The sequence below is a fragment of the Macaca nemestrina genome, chromosome 2 (assembly GCF_043159975.1).
Source record: "Macaca nemestrina isolate mMacNem1 chromosome 2, mMacNem.hap1, whole genome shotgun sequence".
Taxonomy (NCBI): Eukaryota; Metazoa; Chordata; class Mammalia; order Primates; family Cercopithecidae; genus Macaca; species Macaca nemestrina.
In genome coordinates, this window is record NC_092126.1 from 195483935 (window position 1) to 195506865 (window position 22931).

Here is a 22931-nt window from a genome sequence, read left to right on the forward strand (position 1 = left end):
TGCCTTTTGCTTATTTTCTAATTGGTGTGTTTTATTATTGTTGGAATTTTAGACTCCTTTATATATTCTAACTACAATATCTGTATCCTTTGATGGGTATGTGACATGTCAATATATTCTTCTTCACATGGGAATTTTCAGAGCAAAAGTGTTTGATTTTGGTTAAGTCCAATTGATCTTTTATTTTCTTTTCATTTGTGTTGAGCTATGGTATCAATTTTAAGATATATTTGCACTGCTCTAGAACCCAAAGACTTTTTTTCTAAAAGTTTTACAATTTTGTGTTTTACATTTAAGTGTCTCATTCATTTTGGTTGAATTTTATATAAAGTATGAATTATAGGTTGACATTCCTTTTATGGGGTTATAAATATCCAACTATGTTAGCAACATTTGGTGAAAAGTTTATACTTCCATTAAATAGTTTCCATCTTTGTCATAAATAAGTTGAACATAATTATGCAATTTTCTTTCTGGGTTATTTATTCCGTTGCATTGTTCTACATGTCTGTGCCTTTACCAATACCTCAGTGTTTTCACTTCTGTAGCTGTATGTCCAGTTGTGGGATTTCTCCCATGTTATTCACCTTTGTCATGCTGTGGACTGTAACTTCCATACAAATTTTAGAATTATCTTGTTGATGGCTTCAAAAACTTCTGGCTCTAATTTTGATATTAATTGTATTACTCTTACAGATAATTTAATGGAGAACTGGCATCATTACTTGATCGTGTCTTCCAACTCCTGAATACAGTATATCTCTCCACTTATTATGGTCTTCTTTGATTTCTTTCACCATCATTTTGTGATTGTCAGCATATAAATCTCACCTATGTTAATTTTATATTTAAGTAATTGTGTTTGGAAGGATTATAAATAGCATGACATTTTTGAAATTCATTTTCTGTATAGTCCTTATTATGCAGAAATGTGAATAGTTTTTTATTTGTTTTGTTTTGGTCTTGTGTCCTATGACCTTGCAGAGAACTCACTTATTAATGTTTTGTTGACATTTGAGGTCTTCTGTGTAAAAAATCATATTGTCTGCAAAGAGAGATAATGTTATTTTTTTCTCTCCTAATAGGTGTGCACTACATTGTTATTAATATTTTTGCTTCCTTCAGAGGCTAGACCTTTTACTCTTGTGTTGAATAAGACTGGTGCCTTGCTCCCTATGTTAGGTGGATGTTAAATGTAGGGTTTTGTTTTTATGTTTGTTTTAGATGCTCTTTTCCAAGTCAAGATAGTACTCCACTAATCATAATTTACTTCAAGTCTCTAGCATAAAAGGATGTTGGATTTTGTCAAGTACTTTTTGTGATTCCATTGATATGATCATGTACTTTTTATTATTTAGCTTGTTGCTATGGTGGATTACATTGATAGATTTTTCAATGTTGAACCACCTTTGCAGAAAAGGATAAATCCCACATAGTAGCATTGTGTAACTCTTCCTATATATTTTCACATTTGGCTTGCTAGTGTTTTGTTGAGGGTTTTGTGGCTAAGTACAGGATAGAAATTTGTCTATAGTTTTCTTTTCTGCTACTCTTTTTGTGTTGATATATGGGTAATACTGCTCCTCTATAATGAGCTGGGGAACATTTCCTTTATGTCTATGTTCTTGATGAAACAGTTACAATTGGTGTTAATTCCTGTTTTAATGTTTGTTGTCTCCAGTGATAACATAGGATCATGAAAATCCTTCTTTCTGGTGTTTTTTAACTACTAACTTCTTACTTTTGATGTTTATAGGATGTTCAATTGTCTATTAAATTTTGGTTGAGTTTTTAGTAGTTGGTGATTTCAATAAATTGTTCCATTTCTTCTAATCTGTCAAATGTATGAGTGTATAGTTGTTAATAGAATTCTCTAAACACCTTTTTAATGGCTGCAGGATCAGTAGTGGTGTCCTGTATTTCATTCCTAATGTTGATAATTTGGATTCCTCTCTCTCTCTCTCTTCCTCTCTCTCTCTCTGTCAGTCTCATTGGAGATATAGCAATTTTATTAATTTCTTTGAAAAGATATCTTGATTCATTGTTTTTCTGTAATGTTTTACTAATTTTCTAGTTCCCTAAGGAACTGAAATTATTGACTCAAGAGCTTTTCACATTTTAATGTAAGCATTTAGTGCTATATATTTTTCTCTCAGCATTCCTCATATTTTGCCATGTTGTGTTTTTATTTTCATTCAGTTATATAATCATTTAAAATTTTATTGAAAACTTTCTCTGACAAATGACACATGGATCATTTTGTAGTTTATTTTCTACGTTTAGTATATTTATGTATTTTTTTCCTTCTGTTATTTTGTGTTTTAGTTTGATTTTATTATGGTCACAGAACATACAGGGTATCACATTTCATTTCTTTTAAATCTGTTGAGGACTATTTTATGGCCCAGGATATGTTCTATCTTAAGGTCCCGTAAACATGTGAAAAAAATAGTCTGCCGTTATTGGGTGAACTCTTTCATATATGTCAAAGATGTCCTGTTAGTGGATTGCATTATTCAGATGTTTCATAACCTTGCTGAATGTTTCTAGAAGCTCCAGTCATTGCTGATGTGGAGAGGGTATATTAAAGTCCCCAAATATACTCGTGAACTCATATTTTTTTTTAGTTCTCTCAGTTTTACTTCATGTATTTTGAGGCTCTGTTTTGTGATACATGTACACTTAGAATTGTTACTTGTTCCTGATAGGTTGATCCTTTTAATACTATATAATGTTCTTCTTCATCTCTGGTTATTTTAATACTTGATGACTTATTAACATTTGATTATACATACTTTATACCTGTAATATTATATATTAGCATACAGTTGGATTATATTTTTAAGCAGCTCTACCGAGCTTTGAATGGTATATTTAGATCACTCACACCTAATGTAATTATTGATCTGTTATCAATCAAGTGCGCCATTTTATCATTTTTTTATATTGATTTCCCCTGATTCTTACTCCTTTGTTCTTTTTCTTACCCTCCTATAGTTACTTCAATATTATTTTTTAAAGACTTGGTTTGTTTAAGTAATTCTGAATGTATGTCTGTATAGTTTTTCACAGTTTTATAATAGATTGGTTGTGATTTTTTATTAATACATATACTGAAATATACATATGTGAGTTACAGTATACTGGTATTGACCTTTTAACCACATTGAGTGAAATGTTGCAGCTTTACTTCCATTTAGATTGTTTTTCCTCCTCCCCTTTTAAATATCATTGTGTATCAGATAGTGTTATAATTTTTTCTTTCAATAATCAAATACAATATATAAACTCATGAGGGAAATTAGAATCTATTATATATACCCATATGTCTGCTCTTCCCTTTATTCCTTTTGCTTCGATATTTCAATATTCTTTCTCTTAACTTTTACTCCTGTTTAAAGAACTTAGTTTAGCCAATCTTTAAAGATAACTCTGCTAACAATATTTTATTTTAAATTTTCTTTGTCCCGAAATGTTATTATTTGTTCTGCTAACAATTTTTTTAAAAATATTTTTTGTCCTAAAGCGTTTTATTTTCTCTTCATTCCTGAAGGCTAGTTGTGCCAGTTGTGGAATTTTCAGTTCACAGGCCTTCAACACTTAAAACATGTTTTAATACATCCTTCTTGCCTCTATGGTTTCAGATGAGTAAGTTATAGTCACCCAAATTGGAATATTTTATAGGTAATGTTTCATTTTTCTGGATGTTTTCAATTTATTTTCCTTATCTATAATTTTCACAGTTATTTCATGCCATGTCTTGGCATGGATATCTCTTGAGGTTCACTCAGCTTATTGGATTCATATGCTTGTGCCTTTCACCAAGTTTGAGAAGGTTTCAGGCACTACTGTACTCCCCTTTATCCATGGTTTCACTTTTCATGGTTTCCATTTTCTGCAGTAAAACTGTTAGAAAATATTAAATGGAAAACTCCAGAAATAAACAATTTATAATCTTGCCATTCTGAGTAGAGTGATTAAATTTCATGTTGTGTGCTCTGACCTATCTGAGACATGAATCATTCCTTCAGCCAGCATATCCATGGTGTATATGCTATCCACCTGTTAGTGACTTAATAGCTATTTTTTTTTATCAGATCCACTGTCATGGTATCACAGTGCTTGTGTTCAAGTAACTCTTATTGTACTTAATAATGGCCTCTAAGTACAATAGTGATAGTAGCAGTTTGGTTATTCCAGAGTAAAACAGTAAAGCGCTTCTTTAAAATTCTCAGCTTAATAAAGAAAAAACTTATAGGCTGATGTTGCTAAAATTTATTGGAAGAACACATTTTATATCTTTAAAATCATGAAAAAGGAAAAATAATTAGTGCAAGTTTTGTCTTTGTACCTCAAACTGCAAAAGTTATAGCCACAGTGCATGATAAGAGCTTAGGAAGATGAAAATGGCATTCAATTTTTGGGTAGAAGACATAAGCAGAAACATGTTTCAATTAATGACAATTAAGATCAATACCATTAATGGTTTCAGGCATCCACTAGGAATGTTGCAACAAATTTCCGACAGATAAGGGGGAGGTTACTGTATTTCTTTTAGCCCTAATCTTTTTCTCTTTTCTCCTCTGTTATGCCAATTATATTTATGTTAGTTTTTTATTATCTCACAAGTCCATATGATGCTGTTCTTTATTATTATTATTACTATTATTATTATTATTATTAGTCTGTTTTTTCTCTGTTGTTCAGATAGGGTAAATTTATTGTCTTATCTTCAATTACACTAATGCTATTGTTGTCTCCACTCTAGTCTTCTATTGTGTCCATTCAATTTTGTATTTCCTTTACTGTGTTTTCTAGTTCTTTGAGAGTGTTTTTTAATTTTTATTTTTAATAGTTTTACTTTCAATTTGGTTCAAAAATTATTAATTGGATGTGGAAACATTTTTATGGTGACTCCTTTAACACATTTGTCAGATAACTGAAACATCTGTAGCACCACCACATTGGCATCAATTGACATTTTTTTCCCATTCAAATTGTGATTTCCTAAGTTCTTAACATAAGGAGTGATTTTCAATTTTATTCTGAATCTTGTCTATTATGTAAGAAGACTCTAGGTTCTAATAAAATATTTTACTTTTTAATGTAGTGAGTCCTAGTTTAGTTTTGGCATGCAAGTCTTGACCTAATTTTATGGCAATTTAACTTTCCCACCATTTGGGATTTTATTTGGGGCCACTTGGTTCATCTGGTGTCACTCTTGCTATCTTAAAAAGTGGAAGACCTGGCCAGGTGTGGTGGCTCACACCTGTAATCCCAGCACTTTGGGAGAACAAGGAGGGCGGATCACCTGAGGTCGGGAGTTCAAGACCAGTTTGACCAACGTGGAGAAACCTAATCTTTACTAAAAATACAAAATTAGCCGGGCATGGTGGCGTATGCCTGTAATCCCAGCTACTCTGGAGGCTGAAGCAGAAGAATTGCTTGAACTCGGCAGGTGGAGGTTGCAGTAAACCGAGATTGTGCCACTGCACGCCAACTTGGGCAATAAGAGCGAAATTCCATCTAAAAAAAGAAAAAGAAAAAGGCGGGGGAAAGACCTTTCTCCAGGTCTGGACGCTGGATTTCTCTTGGTAGGAGCAAGCTATTGTGGGGTCCCTCAGGGGTGTCCTCTGGATGTCCTGTGTTTCCGGGTAGGAGAATCCTAGGCCCAAAGGAATAAAGAAGCTTCCCAGTCTAAGTCACTAGCTAAAAATTGCATTTCTTTTTCTTATTCTGCCTGCCTCTCCCAATGTCTGTGGGGGAGGGGTCTCAGTTCATAGAGACAAGAAGCTTCCCAGACTGTGCCTCCTGTTATAGCTGTTTGTCTTGCTTGTTCTGCCTGTTCACCTCAATATCTCTTGGCAGAACATGGGAGGTTCATGATTTTTGGTAAAATATATTATTTGACATGAACACTTATAAAAATAATTGGAGCTTCCAATTAATCCACCTTCTAAGTAGTGTTGTATTCACCTGGTATTTCCAGAAGGACTCACATTCATTCCAGGAGAGGAATGAGTCTATAGCTGCCTTCTGATGCTAAAGCAGCAGTTGGAAAACAATGGGTCTAGGTGGTCTTCTGCTGCTGATTGAGGGGATGCAACCTGTGCTACTCCTCCACTTTTGGGGCATACAACCAGTTGGCCCTCACTTTAAATATTAAAAGGTGCTAAATGCCTTTTAGAAGTTTTCTTTTGTTTTATCTTGTACATTTCCTGGGTTTATAATGTGCACATTTCCTGATTTTAATTGTGCTTAGCAAGTAAGAGAAGAAAATATGAGTGTGCATAGTCTGGACTGGAAGTCCTCATCATGACTTTTAATTTAAATAGTTTCTCTTAATTCATGTTTTAAAAAAATCTATTTATACACACGGTACCAAATTTTACAAAATGTTTTTGCATTACTTTCTTCTTTAAAATATGTATCTTGGACTTGTTATCAGTAAATGTAGAGCTAACATAATGATCAATAACTTAATAATATTAAATATTTTGATATAATTTATGTAACCTGTATCTTCTGCGGGGCATTTCGGGTTTGACACAATTCGATATTAAATATGATAAAGCATTGACTATTTCAACAAGATCAAAATGGTCTAAAAATTGACCTTAATCTCAGATTTACGATTTATCATGCTACAGTTTTGTGGATGCTGGCAAAACATACAAGACTCTCGTGCTATAGACAAAAACCATATTACTCATAGCGTGAGCAGTAGCCGGAGAATTGACATTTGCACTGATTTCCAAAGCCCCAGTGATTAAAGAGGGCAAAGTGATGCCTGCACACTCAGGGGGTGATGTTACAGGAGAGCTCAGAGTTTAAGCCCTGGACAGGAAGTTTACCTGAATTTTGCCCCAGAGAGAGATATTATTATTATTTGACTGTATAGTAAATAAACCTACCATTTCTCTGGAGTGAGATATTATTTCTATTTTCCAAAGATGTTTACTGGATACAAGTTTTTGAAGAGGTTCTAGAACAAAGAGGATTAGAACAAAGACTGTTAATGCTGCTTTTCATAGACCTGCACACACATAGAGACCTATGGAGAATTGCCTGTTGACATGTTCAGTTTCAAATGTCACTTCACACATATGTGTTTTTGACTGGACAAGACATTTTCAGGATTTTATAAACTTTCCAGACTCTTAGATGAAGGTATATATTTCTAATATCTCCAGGAATGTTGTTTCTTGAAACTCACTCCAATTCAGTGATTTACAAAATATTTGATATTTTAAAAGCTTATGGATAAAGTAATTCAGTGATTCACAAAATGTTTAATAGTTTAAAAGCTTATGGATAAAGTATTGTTTTCATAATTGCAAATATTATCTTTCCTTTGTGTGTTCAATGTAGCATTTTTCATATTTGAGAGACATTTATATTTCACTTCCTCTGTCTTTTCATAGTTCGTATTAAATTTATTGCAAGAGTGTAAGCATTTTTCATACAGACTTTAGATGCTTTTCATGTATTAAGACAATTTGCTCTTTGTTCTTTTTTATGAGGTATAAATATTTTCTTTTGTAAAGTGCTTTTTGACTGTCTTTACAGTGTTTTCTTTGTTTCCCAGTCTGTTTGTGTTTAATGTGGACAAAAGCCACCCATTCATTTCTTTCAAGGCAACTGATTTATTTTTATGAAGACTTTCCACATTCTCCTTTGCTAACTTATAAAACTTTCATGGTCTTAGTTTCACATTTAATCTTAAAATCCCTTTGTAATTTATTCTAAATTATCGTGGGATGTCCAAACCTTTTTTCCTGTTTTTCTAACTTTTAAAAAAACGCATCTTTACCAATTGTTTATAAATAACACTTTCACTGTATGTAATGTTATTATACATATTTTGAATTCTTTCTGAACTTTATAGTCTACTAATTTGTCTGCAATAACTATAATGTCTTTATTATTTAAGCTTTAAAATTCAAAGTAATGGCCAAGAAGAATATGTGATGTTATTATATATATTTTTAATTATTTCTGAACTTTATAGTCTACTAATTTGTCTACAATAACTACAGTGTCTTTATTATTTAAGCTTTAAAATTCAAAGTAAAGGCCAATAAGAATAGTCCCCTTCTATATTTTTTCTGAAATATTATTGATATTTTTATTTACTTTTAGTTTTAGAATACCTGGTTCACTTTCTGTATTCCTCAAAAAAACTGTCTATATCTTTAAAAATCTATTTTTGGTTTTAGATTTCTAAAGTTTCTAGAATGAATTGACAAGTTAATGATGTCATATTTGTGTTCACAGCCATATACTATCTCTATATTTGTTTGAGTTCTTTGACAATCCTCATTAACATTAAAAAAATTTCCTTATATAAATTCTAAATATTTCTTGATAATTTTTCTTAGGTATTTCATATTTTGTCACTATATAATTTAGTGTATTTTCTCCTGCTTTTAAGTTGTTTTTGAATAAATTGATTTATGCAAGTTAACTTTATACCTAGAAAAGTGATTAAATTTGTTACATTATTTGTAATAGAGTTTTAATCAATCTTTTATGTTTTTAGAGAAACATTAACATCATCTGTAAATTAAAATACATTTTATATGCAGAAATTCTATATGTATTTCTCTCATCTGCTTATATCCACTATTTCTTACTGTTGTTTAATTGGTGCTTAATATTGGCAAATTATAGCATCTTCATCTTTCTCTCATTTTAAGGAGAAAAATATTTTTAATCAAACCAGAAATTTAAATATATCATTATTCTATTGCTATTTTATTAAGAATATTTTGTTTAAAAGATTTATGGATTCTTTGGTGAGTGCTTTTATTACATATGAAGTATATAGAATACATATACTTGTTATTTTCTTTCTGTCAATAATTTGATTCATCTTGATGGATTTTATTATATTGTTTTTTTGCATTATTGTAAGAAGCCCTAAGTAGTTATATTGTTCTTTTAATTGATGATGTATATCTTTTATCTAAGATTTTTTGCTTCGATATTCATAAATAAATTTGGTCTTTGATTTTTAAATGTTATTTTCTCTTTGCTGGAATTGTTTGTTTATATTTACCTAAAATGAAACTCATTTTTTTTATGTTTTCAAATTTATTTGCACAAAGTTTCAAAAGTTGTTTCTTTCTTTTGGTGCTTAGTTTCCTATTATCATTTCACTTTTGTGTATCCGACAGTTTTTTCCTTTATCCTTGACTACATTAGCTTCGTGAGGGTCCGTGTGTTTTCCAATAAATCACTCCAGGCTTTATTTATTGATCATGTTTGCTGTTTTTCTAAGTTGTTATCTTATGATTTCACATCCATTAAATACTTCCTATGGGGTTTGAGAGAGAGTGGTGTCCTACATTATTGTGTAAGACACTTAATAATTTTTAAATTAAATACTTCATTTCCTTAATGTTCATATTTCTCTTTTTTTAGGTTATCTGGATTGTTGTTTTTATCCTGTAAGATATGTTTTTGATATTTGTCATAAATTTTCATCAATTAGATTTTTTGTGTGTCCTATTTTTTTCTGGATTACTAATTTCTACTTTTTCTGCCTTGGTCAACAAGAAATTGTTTCTGTTATTTGTCCTTTTTCAAACTTATCTGACTTTTTATGCTAATTATGTTTTTTTTTAGGTACTTCCTTGAGGTGTATTTTCTGTTTTAAAGATGTAATTGGGCTATTTCAATTTGACTTACCTTATTAATTATTAATGTATTCAGTTTTCTAATTTATTGTTCATCCACCTGAAATGTCATGAACTGAAATAGACAATATTGTCTCCCAAAAAAATGTTTCTAGCAATTTCTTCTTTTTTTCTCAAGATTTTTTGGCTGGTGTTTGAGTGTTGTTTACTTTATTTGATGTGCAAATAACATTTATAATCATAAACAATTTCTTAGCTTTATTTAATAATTTTTGCCCCAAATTTTACATTATCTGATGATAAACTTGAAATTTCACATACTGCAATTTTTTAATGCCTTTGACCATATTTTTATTATAAATCTTCTTGGATTACAATCATTTTATTATTCCTTTATATCATGCATACAGTTGGGTTTTACTTGCAATTCTATATAAACTGTTTTTTTTCCATTGTTCAGCTAAGTCAAACCAAAATAATTATATCACATGTTTGAGGTATATATAGAAAAACAGCACTTTCTTTTCCTTAATAAACATTTTGAAAGTCTTGTTCTCTCTGAACAAGTTTCAGCAAGATAAAAAAAAATCATAGTCCCTACCTTTTTAAAAGTTTTAGGGTTTTTATTGTTGTTATTACGTGTTCCTATAATTTATCACTTTAAATTTACTGAAATTAAATCATAATTAAATTATTGAAATTTCCTTTATAAAAAATATTCTCTATATTTGTAAATATAAGATAGATGGTTTTGTTAGTGGCAAAGGAATGAGAACTTTCATTTCTGCAAATGATGAAAACCAGTTTCAAAGGTCAGCAAATAACCTTTTCCTTTATAAAACAGAAATAGAAATATACTATATTATGTTCCAGTTTTTGAAAAATATTGCTACCAATTAGAATTTATGAAAAGTATGTCTTATTTATAAAGCAAAACATGAAATATGTTGGCATATCCATATGTGAAATTTTCAAGTATTTGTATAAATAAAATACAGAATTTTAGGGATCGGTATAAACAAATAATTGCCAAGTTAGCTAAACCTACTAATTTGAGACTATAACACTACAATTAACATAATAAAATTGGTAATTCCTTTCAAATTCTGTTTAGTGATTTTCTTAACTCCAAAATAATTCTATCAATTATATAGATTCTAGAATATTACAGAAAATAGCAAATTATTGATGAGAAGGGATTTGGGTCAAAGATTAGTAATATACATTAAGTATATAATAATATAAATATTGTTCAAGCCCAAGAATTGTAAAAAAGAAGAAGAGACTTGAAAGCCCTGAAAGTAAAATATATGTACATTTAAATATGAAACACATATCACAATGTAAGGCATAGTTTATTGATGAGCCAGCTTTTATCTATCTGAGTCCAATGTGAGGAAAGTATATTTAGTTAAAAGAAAATCAACAACAACGAACTTAATAACAATAGCTAACTTCAGTAGATTTCACTACTTCAATAATAAAATTTTCATGTATCTTCAAATACAGTGGTCAAAATTTAAAATGTGTACAATGAGTAAATTATTTTATGTTTGTAAAGATTTATATTCTATCTCTTTACACATACACATGTACATAGTTTAGTTACTGCAAAATTTTATATGTGTGTATGCCTATGTGTGATTTTGATATAAGGTAAAAGCATGAAGTCCTTTAAATTTTTGATGTTGTTTTGTGGTTATTCTTTTTAGAAATTATTTTTAGTATAGAGGAAATTGGGAGTTACCCTTTCGAAAATATATCCCATGAATAATTTAAGCTATAACAATTCTAATGTAACTATCTGAGTATTTTTATTTATCATTATCTATAGATGTGTATATTTTTCCAAGAAGACTTAGATACATGATACAGTTTCCAGCTACAGTTATAGTGATCGCATTTTTATAGAAATATTAAAATCCATTTTCTACTTTATCTGTGGGTAACAAGAATGTGATTAATATGGCATACCATTTGAATTATGCCTTTATGGAATGTATCAGTCTAATTTCTCATAAAAAGAGGTAATCTTTTCTTCTGTGTTAAAATATACACTCTTTATTTCATTTTCTTGTTGAATTGCACTGTATAGAACCTTCAGTACAAGGCTGAATAGAAGTGATGAGAGGGTTTATCTTTTATTCCCAATATTAAGTGAAAATGATTTTTTCATCAAGTATGATGTTAACTTTACATTTTTTTGTAGTTGCCCTCTATTAGTTTGAAAATGAGGTTTTCTTCCACTCTTAGTTTTTCTTCTTTCCTGAATGGATATTGAATTTTATCAACTGGTTCTTCTGTGTCTATTCAAGATGATTATATATGTTTTTTTTTTTTCTTGTTTATATTGCTGGTATGGCCAATTACTGATTTTTGGTTTTTAAATGCTGAAACAATTTGATTTCTGGGATGAATCCCATTGGTTACGCTATTATTATGCTTCTTATTTATTCTTGAATTTATCAGGTAAAATGTTAAGGCTTTCCATGTCTATATTTACAAGAGATATTTGTGTATAGTTTTATTTTTGTATGTCTGTCTAGCTATGGTATCAGAGTAATGCTAGTCTTATAAATGAGGAAGTTCTTCCTTCTCTTTTATATTCTGAAAGAGTTTGTATAAAATTGACATTCATTCATCCTTTAATGTTTGGTAGAATTTGCTGGGAAAGCCACCTGGGCTTGCATTTTTCTTTGTGGGACATTTTTTAAGCAAAAGTTCAATGTCTTTATAGATGTAGGACTATTCTTGTTATTCTTAGCTAAACTTCAGTATTTTAAGCCTTTCAAAACAATTGTCAATTTCATTGAAGTTGTCAAATATACTGGCATAGAATTGTTCTTAATATTTCCTTAATTTTAAAGCACGTAGGAATTTCTACTCTTTTTAAGTGTTTCCACTTTGGCTTGTGGGATCATGAGCTAGCTCCAGGTTTGTGTGCCCCTGGAGAGTGATGCACCAGACCTTTCTGGTGGTCTTTTAAGGACTTTGAACATTTTTCCCACAAGTGCACTGATCTATGCTCAACTGAAGACTAGAAAATCACCGTTCTCAGATATCTGGAGCCCTGCCGTCTATGTTCAGTGTGCTTTTCTATAGTAATCTTTCTGAGAATTTTAACGACGTTTGCCTCCACAAACTCTGAACTCTGCTTCTTCTAACTAGTGACTGCTTGTTTCTGTTTGAATATCCTTTCTCTACATCACAGCCCAGAAACTCCCCAAGCAGCAAGTTGGGGCTTTTGTATGGAATGCCTTATTCTTGTTCTTTCTCTCAGGATGCCCAGTATCTGAAAATGTCTGCTGTCCAATATCTACCTGTGTGTGTGTGTGTGTGGGGGGGGTATTCATATATCTTTCGACTTCATCATAACTGGAAGACGTCTGAATGTCAGTCAAGTTTTTATTTAGAAATAACTGAGTAGGGCAGTCTAAGAATAAAACATTTTTCAGAAATGTGCTTGGGGACATTAAAAGTATTCATGTCCCTCTCATATTTTCCTTAGGTTCTTCTTTCTATGTATGTTAATTTTTATATTTAGCTTAGTTGGTTAGTTTGGTTCTGGTCAGGATATGAAAACTAAGTCAAAAATAAATGCTATAACATAGAGAAAAGGAAAAGTAGTTTAAATCATCCCACACTGGTTGAAGAAAAATGCATTTTCAATCAACTAAAATATAATTCTATCTTAATATATAATGTGACAATTTTATAGCAAATTTCAAAGCTTATTGGCAATATAGGAGACTACTTGGTTCACTGATTTATATTTTATTTCAGTAAAGGAGAAAAGTACAGATGCTTTGAACTTCAGTTCTGAGCTCAATTAACTTTGAAAGGTTTGAAAGTAATTTCCAAGGCCATACAAGTATCTAATGAATCAAGTGCCAAGGGAGGTGAAAGTGCTTGAGCAAGAGATAATAATAAACCTCCCTCTTTTTGACCCACAAATCATGGCTGACTTTCTTCAGCCTGGTAAGTAGGACAACAGATTTTTCATGCTCGGGATGAAGTAAATCATGTAAGTATACAGAGAATAATGGTGTTCCTTATAAAATAAATGAATAAACTATAACTATAGCAAATACATTTGAATAATTAGCATTACTATTTATAAAATGACTTTGCTCTGGTATTCCTTTATATTGTCTTAGAGTGTAACATTGTTTGCAAAAGAAGCTTTAATGACCAATTTTTTTTTTCTGTCTCTCTACTTCTTCCCAAAAAGTATGGGTGTCTGTGAAATAATTACTTATTGTTAGAGTTTTCATGCCCTGTTAAATGACTTGGTAATACCATTTTACTGGTGGAGGGTCATTTAAACAAATCATGTGTGTTCTCTCTTTCTCTGTTTAATTTTTACTAGAATCAAACACACAAGTGCCATTTTTACTCTATGGTATGAAAGTATTCTGATAAGAAAACACATGGGCCCATACATCAGCTCTTAACCACATATTATTTTAAGCTTATTAACATTTCGTATATTATATAATTGCTTAAAAAATAATTTTTGCCATCAATATCACTTGCTCTATTGTGGGAAAATAATGGTATATATCCTTGGAAAATAACAGTAAATGTTTACATTCCAATATAGTACACTAGTTAATACACTAATAATTAGTTAGGATCATATAAACATTTTGCCATGAAAAATTACCTACATTGACGGCAGGGAGTGGTGGCTCACACCTGTAATCCTAAGACTTTGGGAAGCTGAGGCGGGTGGATCACCAGAGGTCAGGAGTTTGAGACCAGCCTAGCCAATGTTATGAAAGCCCATCTCTACTAAAAATACAAAAATAATTAGTTGAGTGTGATGGTGGGTGCCTGTAGTCCCAGCTACCCTGGAGGCTGAAGCAGAAGAATTGCTTGAACTCAGGAGGTGGATAGAAAATAATCTGTATTTTTTCTGAATACTATATTAGCTAATGAATTAATCAATTTTTGAATTAAATATATATAGGCCCAAAGATCCCCAAAGTTTTAAATTTTATTTAGAAAAAAATCGAATGTATATCTGAGTAATTAGTAAATAAAATATAATCTTCCAGCTTATAATTTAAATATTGGGGAGTTGGAAGAGAGATTCTAGCTATATTAAATAAGGATTTTTTCTTTTATGTAATATTACATTTTGAGAATTCTGTCCTACACTTTAATAAATTCTAGAATGTCCTCTGAGTAGTGCTCCATCCAAATGCATCACATTTACTCACAAAAAAAGCATGGACAGACTCTCCATAACTCATCAGAGTGCGATCCCAATAGCAAATATATAATTTACAATATATAATTTTACCACATTATTCTAGACCTAAATTATGTACTATTTGCCCTTTAAAAAAAATCTAGTTTATGATTTTTTTCCCATAATGCATACATTTTCAAGATTCTAAAAACAATTTGTCTCCATTGGAGGTAAACTAATCTCTACTTATTAAAAAATGTTTTATAGATGAGGAACTATTCCTGAATACATAGTGTTAGACCAAACTTCCCTTTGAAACTCTTTCTCCCAGGTTTTACTTCTTCTATATAAATAAAGATGTGTTTTCTTTTCTTATTTATACATCTCTCATCTGAAATAATTGAAGTTCTAAGGTGTTGTTCACCTGTTGTATTACCTGTCGGACTTAGGCATGTTAAAGATTAACTTCTTTATTAATATGTAATGAATGAAAGAAATTGCAAAGTGGCGTCCATAAGACACATGTAGCATTCCTAGGTGTTCTCCAATCATTTAATGATGTGTGAACATATATAAAAATGAGGTATATAATTAGAATAATCAATAGAGTATACATTGGAGATGTTTTTAATTTCTTTCAAAATAAAAGGATAAATAGGATATTGTGCTTGAGGAGAACATTTTATTTAGGAAAAAATTTAAAAGTATATATTTGAGAAAAAAAATCTGTGCTACAAACTTAGGGAAAAATAACCTTTGAATGTTATTAGAATTGTGATATCAAGCTAGAAATTTCACCAAATAAGTAAATCAGTGTATGTAATATAATACTTTTAAGGGTTACAGCTCTTTTACAATTTGTCTATCAGATTTTGCAGCTAACTCCCCATACAAAATAAATAAATAAAAACGTACGTAAACACATAAGTAAACAAAAAATAATTTTAGAGAGAAGGTGGAAATGCATATATTTTTAGTTAGACTTTCCTTTTGAAGTATCTCAAGATGAGAACTTAGAGGCTTATTTCAGCAGTACAGGCCTATTCTCTTCATTAACATTCATTAAGCATCAGTTATAAAAAGTCCTAGCTTGCTGTTAATACCTTGCAATTTGCTCCACAAATACAAAATTTTCTCCAATGTAAAAAAGTGCAGGTACGGAAATTCGGCTTCTATAGTAAGTGACTTATCCTGTGACTAGCCTTGCGGATTTATTATGTAAAATATATGCTAAAATATCATACTATATTAACATATATGTTAACATAATGATTAACATGTTTATTGTGTTCATTTTAAGTTTATTGGTGAATGCTTATAGATTAAAGTTTACAACTGTGCTACATACGAGTATGAGAATAACACTAATTATAACAGTTACATTTGTCTTTTATAGAACTTGTAAATAAATACAGTAAGAGTGGACTTAAATAAAATGCATTAACCACATTGGTAAAAATAAATTTGACCACAGGACAATAGTGACAAACTACTCTATGTTTAATTTAGAGAACCAAATAGATTCTTTGACATGCTGTACTGCTAGTCATATTTTATGCAGATAAACAGGATAACCTTTTCCAAGACTTGGTCAGTAAATAAAAGAGGCATTCATTTTATAATATTTACACTGTATAGAAAGTACCTTTTTATTTATCTCAACTTCTAAAATACCTATTTATTAAAAATGTGTTATGTAGAATAATCACATTGAAAATATGATTTGCTTAAGATTATGAAATAATCTTTATTATTATGTATAATTAAATAGAATAATGTTTATTCTTTCCTGCACTGTGCAATATTTCTTTGATAAATGTTTCTACACCTTACCTCATCATCCACTCTATTTAATTTTTGATATTGAACACAGTAATCACCCTTTCCAAGGTTTTACTTTCCATAGTTTCAGTTACCCATGGTCAACCATGGTCTGAAAATATCAAATGGAAAATTCTGGAAATAAACGATTAATAAGTTTTAAATTACACACAATCCTGAGTAGTCTGATTAAATCTGGTACACCTTGTCCCATCCTCTACTGGATGTGATGCATCCCTTTGTCCAGCCTACCTATGCCGTATACATTGCCCACCTTTTAGTCACTTACTAGCTGTCCTGATACAATAAGATATTTGGAGACAGCGAGAAAGAGGGACTACATTCACATACATTTTATTACAGTATACTGTTATAATTATTCTATTTTATTGTTACTGTACCTAATTTATAAATTAGACTTTGTATAAATTAGACTTTTTCACAGGTATGCATCTATAAGGAAAAACATAGTTTATACATATGCTTCTCAAATTATGATGGGGCTTCTCAAATTATAACCTCAACAAATGTATTATAAATAAAAAATATCATTAGTCAAAAATACCATGAAATCATAATTTAAAGCATAGTTAAGTCAGGGAGCATCTGTTTAGATTTCAGTACTATTCTTATTTCAGGCTTCTACTGGGGGTCTTCGAATGTATTCCAAACAGATGAGGGGCACTACTGTATATAATATACATTAAAAGTTACTAAACTTTTAAAATTACTAGTATGAAACTTTATAACATAGAGTAAATAGGAGGTATCCTTATATTTAACGTATTAAACATTTTAAAAACAGCAACAAGAAAAACAGAACAAGGATGTTATTAGTGTGTTCGACACTTTGAAATATAAAATCCATATCAAACTGCCAAGATAGTTAAATAGGTAAACCAGAAAAAGGGAAGATAAAAGTACCATGTTGATGTGTTTAAACAGAGTAGACAGAATAGAGTCATGGCAAATGACTTCTTAAAATGTCTTGAATGATATTAATATTTTATAACACTAAAACTGGTTCTGTTGTTACAAAACAATGAAGACAATGTGGGAAGTAATGTTATCTAACATTTAAATTCCAACAAAATTCATTTGAAATAACCATGAATTGAGGGACAAGTAAATATTTTCACTCTTTAATACTGAGACATCTTATTTATACAATGTATACAATTTTATTTCTAATAAAAATTTCTGAAAAATTATGAAAACATCCCCTTATTTTGTCTTTGTGAACATAAAACATCCAGATATTAATTTATTTATTTACCAACACAAGTTTTGGACCCCTGTATATATAAAATACTCATTTGGTTACCATTAATATTAAAAAACTCAATTAACTATTCACATCTCCAATAGACATGGGAGCTACACAAGAGAGGAATATAGACAGATTTAATACAAGAAGGAAACAAAAGTGTCTTCAAAGAAGCACAGGGACAGAAATAACACTATGAAATTTCAGAGAAAGAACTGTTTTTATTTGAGGGACTAACAGAAGTTTAGAGAAATTCTTCGGATCAGGGGAAAATGCAGAGCAAAAACTAGTCAAGTCTATAAGACAGCATTATAAAATATACAGAAAAAAAAAATATTTGGTCCCAAAAGGGAAGTAATAGATTACCATGTTTTAATACACTAAAGTGTCCTCAGACATGCTCAGACATGCTTTGATACTTTGTAAATGAATATTGAATTATTGTATAAAACCCATTCTAGGAAGCTAGGAACTCACATTTTCAATTAAAAAGCTTTGGTTCTTTTTTTTTTTTTTTTTTTTTTGAGACAGGGTCACCCTCTGTTGCAGTGGTGCGATCTTGGTTCGCTGCAACCTCTGCCTCCCTCCCAGGTTCAAGTGATTCTCCGGCTTCAACCTCTTGAGCAGCTGGGATCACAGGCGCGCAACACCACGCCTGGCTACGTTTTGTATTTTTAGTAAAGACAGAGTTTCACCATGATGGCCAGGCTGGTTTCTTTTTTTTTTTTTTTTTTTTTGAGACGGAGTCTCGCTCTGTCGCCCAGGCTGGAGTGCAGTGGCCGGATCTCAGCTCACTGCAAGCTCCACCTCCTGGGTTTACGCCATTCTCCTGCCTCAGCCTCCCGAGTAGCTGGGACTACAGGCGCCCGCCACCTCGCCCGGCTAGTTTTTTGTATTTTTAGTAGAGACGGGGTTTCACCGTGTTAGCCAGGATGGTCTCGATCTCCTGACCTTGTGATCCGCCCGTCTCGGCCTCCCAAAGTGCTGGGATTACAGGCTTGAGCCACCGCGCCCGGCCGCGGCCAGGCTGGTTTCTAATGCCTGACCTCAAGTGACCAACCCACCTTGACCACCCAAAGTGCAGGGATTACAACCGTGAGCCACCGTGCCTGAACCTTTTACATCCTTAAAATCAAAGTTAAAAATAAGAGTATGTTGTCAAAAATAAATAATATTAGAATCTAAACTGCAAAATATATTCTGGATGACCAGATAATTCAAGGGAGGAAGTATAGATATTCTAGTGTTTTTCTGTCTTTGTTTTTGTTCTAAGAGTGAGATAGAATAAGAGGGAAAGGGAAATACAGAAAATATTTTAGCAAATATGCATATCTTTTACACATGGAATATTAATAACTAGAATTTTTTTGAGGTGTTAAGTTTTCACAAAAAGAACACAATGGATCCTGAGATCCGATTTTATATAGTGAAAGTTGTAAATGTATAGTTTCTTAATTCTGTTTTTTCACCATATGGATATGCATATACTTGTTTCTATATATTTACAATTTTTTATCACTTGAGTCAATGCTTAAAAGAGTAAGAGTTAGATAATTAGATGAATGCAATTCTGGAAAGCAGACACTATAAGAGTTCAAACTTATTAATGAAAGAAAATGTGGAATCCTTTTTTAAATACTACAGCTATATAAAAATATTTGTTTAAACAGAAACATGCAAGTTTGTGGTTTTGTTGTACTGTCACCTTAGAAAATCCCATTTAGCAAAATGTATTTATTAAGTAGTAATTCTAAAAATAATTGCCTTAAATATTATCTCATGAAGAATTCATTAGAACTATTTAACATTCTTGTTTTTGAAAGGCAAGTTTTTTCATGCTGGTTTATAATGAGCTTTCAAAATAGAAATAATAAACTAATAGAATTTCAAATTTTAAATTAAAGTTTGAAACAATTGTTAGAAGAGTGAAAATATAACATTCTACAATCATTTTGAAAAATGTTTATATAATTTTTAAGCTATTTTTCCCTTTCATTTCTTGTTCTGTGTTGAACATGCACTATATCTGAAGATACATAGATCTTTCTTTTCTGGGCGATGAATATATTATTGCTTTTTAAAATAGCATTGTCCCTATACTGTGACATGAAAAACAAATGACTATTTTACTTTTTTACATTAATTATTCAACAAAAATTAACATGAAAACCACAGATATTATTTTGGATTTTTTTTCTGTATAAATTTATTTTTAGTTTCTCCAAGTCTGAAATCTTGAGCTCTCGGAGGATTTTTGAGTGGCCAGAAGACCCAAGTGAAAAACATATATTACTTTATTGCCATGGAACCAAGAGACTATCCTAACTTCCTTCTTATCCTCTGTGAGTGTGTGTGTATGTGTGTGCACATGTGTGTGCATGTTCACGTGTGTGTGTTTTAACACTTATTTTCCTAACTCCTGACCCTTTGGCTTTCCATCTGATGACTCTTATTTTAACTTGATTGGATTTGGATTTGAAACCATTGTTTAGGACACCTATTCAGGTTAATATTCTGCAACTGTATGCATTGCAAGCGCCCAGCACCTACCACATCACTGCCCACTACAGGTTTGTAAGATAATTACGTCACTCTTTCTCCCACAAAGAACACTAATACATGCTCATACCATATTAACACCTCCACTGGCAATACCTTTCTATTTGAGGACAACGTAATACATTTATAAAGTTAATCATACATTTTACATGTTTCACAAGGCTTATATGAATAAGATAACTTTGCACAGTCTTAGATTGGGAAAACAAAGTCCAAGGAAATGAAGAAAAGAAGTCATGTTATATGAAAAATTTAGTATGCTATCAGAAATGACCTGGATAAACTTTTAGGTGCAATCAATCTTTTCTGTAATTCTCTTTAAGTTAAACATTGATTTCTATAGCCTTTTCTAGTAGACAATGAATTTTAAATGTGTGCCAGTAGTAGTTGGCAAAGAGTTATATGAAATGGATGGATGCTTTTCTCATTTTTTTTACTTGTACTCTCTCATTATTCCTTTCTGAAAGCTGTATTGTTCCCCCCCAAAAAAGGGCTCTAGTTCTTAAGTTTTATCCTTATTTTTGCATTTCCTCTCTCTTGAGGGTATGGTGGTAGAGGGCTCTGTAACCCTGTATATGTTGAGTGATTTAAAATTAAATGATCCTCTAAGAAAGATTGCAGGCCTTCTCTATGTTCCTCTGAGTATCGAGGTCTAAGGTAAGGATTTGAATCCCAAACTGTCAATGTTCCATAATGTCATGAACTATTAACATTAGAATGATTTAGAAGGGTAATCTATTCCTGATTCCCTTATTTTATCAGAAAGAAAATAATTCCAAAGTGGCAGCCTTCCCCAAAGTCATAACATCTGTTAGCATGTGAAGGACAGAAACCTAGACCTCCTGATATGGACATAATCTTTGGCAATTAATTGGATGTGGAATCTTTCATATGTCAAAGGAGCGAGGGTGTCACCATACATTGTCCACCTTGATTAATGACCATAATGGAAGGTTTTACTTAACACAATGAAAGTAAATGCTACAAGCAGATTTACTGACTCTTAAAAGCTGTAATTTATTTCAATGTGTAGTTTAGATGTGGTGCAGCCATGATCTTTTTAATCAGCTTACATTACAATACTTGGTTATTTGGGTGGCCATGAAGAAGAAAACAAATCTAAACTAAATAATACACCCAGAAATAAATAATTATGTTGGGAAAGTGTCTATTTACAGATAAAAGTCAACTCATATATCAGAGAAAAATATATATGTGTTTGTGTGTGTATAATTTATATATGTAAGAAATAATAATTATCCATATATTCATTTGGAAATATGGAAAAATATAAAGGAGGACTGAAAAATTTTTAGAATCTTGGCATTTTAAAAGGAAAGTAAAATGATTTTAGACATTTATGAGAGCTCATTAACATTTACAACTAATTAAAAGAGCATCTAATTTTTATTAGAATTTTATTTTCTAAGACCCTTTATAATGACCATCTTAATTTGTCCTCACAATAGCTGTGGGAAATAGTCAAGGGAGATTTTATTTTTTCCATATTACTAATAAAACAACATGGTCAGAACAGTCAAGTGGCTTATTCAATTTGAATCAACTAGGTGGAGTGAGGAGAAAAATGTTTTGTTTTGTTTTTTTCTCTCCCCATTTGAGTTTCCAGGTGTGGCCTTGTAAATTAAACTAACAAAAGACAGATAAACAAACAGAAGTTCACTAACCAGCTTACACACAGGAGCACTCAGAGATGAGAAACTCTGGTGGATGGTTAGAATTTGGGCTTATCTGACCTCTTAACAAAAGAACAATGCATTTTTAGAGAAGTGACATGATAAAGGAAAATAATTTTTGAGTTTTCGAGGAAGGTAAATTGTAGGAAGATAACTATGTGGAAGAAATAATGGAAGATAAGGCCTAGTGAGTCAAGTTTGTTATGTAGATTCCTTGGGTGCCCTCTCTAGGCTAAGGTCTAGAATTATCTCCAGTGATTTACATCTGCCCTTCCTGATGGAGAGTAGAGGCAGGGAAATCCTCACAAATGTATGTGCTGCTTTTAGCTGAATAAGGAGAGGGCAGAGTCCTGGGATATGTTTTTCTTAATTGTCTTCAGCTCATAATAGTCTTTATGCCAAAGTGGCGTATTTTGGGGTAGCATATTCTGCTACTCGGTGTTCGTTTAGATCCATGATCTGCAATCATCTAAAATATAAAATTTCACTCACTTTAAATACTAAATTCTTTATAAAAACACAATAATCTATACCTCACATTGTATGATTATCTTACCATGAAGACAAAATATTATCAATTATCAAGGATAATTATAAAGCCTTAATAATTGGTTTATCCATTCCAATTCCTCTATTCCAAAGAAAACTTCCTTAAAAATGACTCACTATTAACCCTGACCGAATGTATCTTAATAGCCAGCTACTACCTTAAAATATATCCAAGTAACCTAAGGTCTTCAATATAGTCTGCC

At 31.3% G+C, this 22931-nt stretch overlaps 1 long non-coding RNA gene across 2 annotated transcripts in view; it reads right to left on the reverse strand.

Moving 5' to 3' along the window:
- The window catches only part of LOC105485519 (uncharacterized), a 251490-nt gene that overhangs the window by 199919 nt on the left and 28640 nt on the right, over window positions 1–22931 (reverse strand). The window contains exon 3 of one of the 2 annotated variants that reach the window (XR_011620426.1): window positions 5969–6985. The exons of the other annotated variant lie outside the window; for it this stretch is intronic. This is a non-coding gene — a long non-coding RNA (uncharacterized lncRNA). Of the gene's footprint in view, window positions 1–5968; window positions 6986–22931 lie in introns of those variants that run through there. 2 annotated transcript variants of the gene reach the window in all.